Below are 990 nucleotides of genomic sequence, written 5' to 3'. Positions count from 1 at the left end.
TGCCACTGTTTGAGTGTTGTACGGAGAGACCCCGCGCGCGTGTGTGTGTGTGACACTCGCGCTCTCTCTTTCCCTTATGTGTGTATGGCACACATCCTCGTACCTCACCGCTCCAAACCATAGCTTCAAACTTAATCTGGGAAAGGTGAACATTCCTGCATCATAACTTGGACTGAAAGATGAATGTGTAGAAATCGAGCATGTCTCCAAAAACCTTGCTGAGCTGCAGGTTTAATGGCTGCATTGTTTTTTTCTGCGCTTGCGCATTGATAGGTGAAACAACAAACAGCCACCCACAAATAGTCTATAATAGGGATGTAACGGTATGAAAATTTCATATCATGGTTATATGACCAAAGTTATCACGATTATCAATAAATCCCGTTTTCAGGGGAGCCCATGTCTTATTAAGGGGAGCCGAGCTCCCCCTAGCTCCCCCGTAGTTCGCACCCTGGCTGCAGGTTTAGGCTCACTTAAGTGACTGCACTTAATTATGAAGAATTAAATAACTTATTTTAATTATTTAGCCTGACATGTTTACTGTTCCAAAATGTTCTATATGTTTCTTAAAAATAAAATATATTGTGTTCAGTGGGAAAAAAAACGTTTTTTTTTTTTTTTACGTTGACATTTAAAAATAACATATTTTAGAGCTGTAATCGCAATACCGTGATACCGTGAAACCGTGATATTTTTTTTATCTAAGGTTATCATACGTCAGAATCTCATACTGGCCCATGCCTATTAAATACACACAGACATTCAAGGCTCTTAACTACAACCCATCAAAATAAAGGTTTAACTTTAAGAAATTAACAGAAATATATTAATACTATATAGTAGAATGTCCTAATAACAATAATACAATTAATTAAAACATTATTATTTTAAGAAATATCACACAATCTTTTTACATCCATGTTCTGATTTAAACTGTAAACCTCTATAATGCAGCACTGTTTGTGAAAGAAAAAAAAAAAAAAAAAAAAA

The 990-nt window shown here is 35.6% G+C and overlaps 1 protein-coding gene across 8 annotated transcripts in view; it reads right to left on the bottom strand.

Moving 5' to 3' along the window:
- The window catches only part of LOC107754901 (ensconsin-like), a 42,283-nt gene that overhangs the window by 23,765 nt on the left and 17,528 nt on the right, over positions 1 to 990 (bottom strand). The gene's annotated exons all lie outside the window — the stretch shown is intronic.

Source organism: Sinocyclocheilus rhinocerous, unplaced genomic scaffold (genome assembly GCF_001515625.1).
Source record: "Sinocyclocheilus rhinocerous isolate Xijiao unplaced genomic scaffold, SAMN03320098_v1.1 scaffold2788, whole genome shotgun sequence".
NCBI lineage: Eukaryota > Metazoa > Chordata > Actinopteri > Cypriniformes > Cyprinidae > Sinocyclocheilus > Sinocyclocheilus rhinocerous.
The sequence above is the reverse complement of the archived record's forward strand: the minus strand, read 5'-3'. Positions and strand labels throughout refer to the sequence as shown.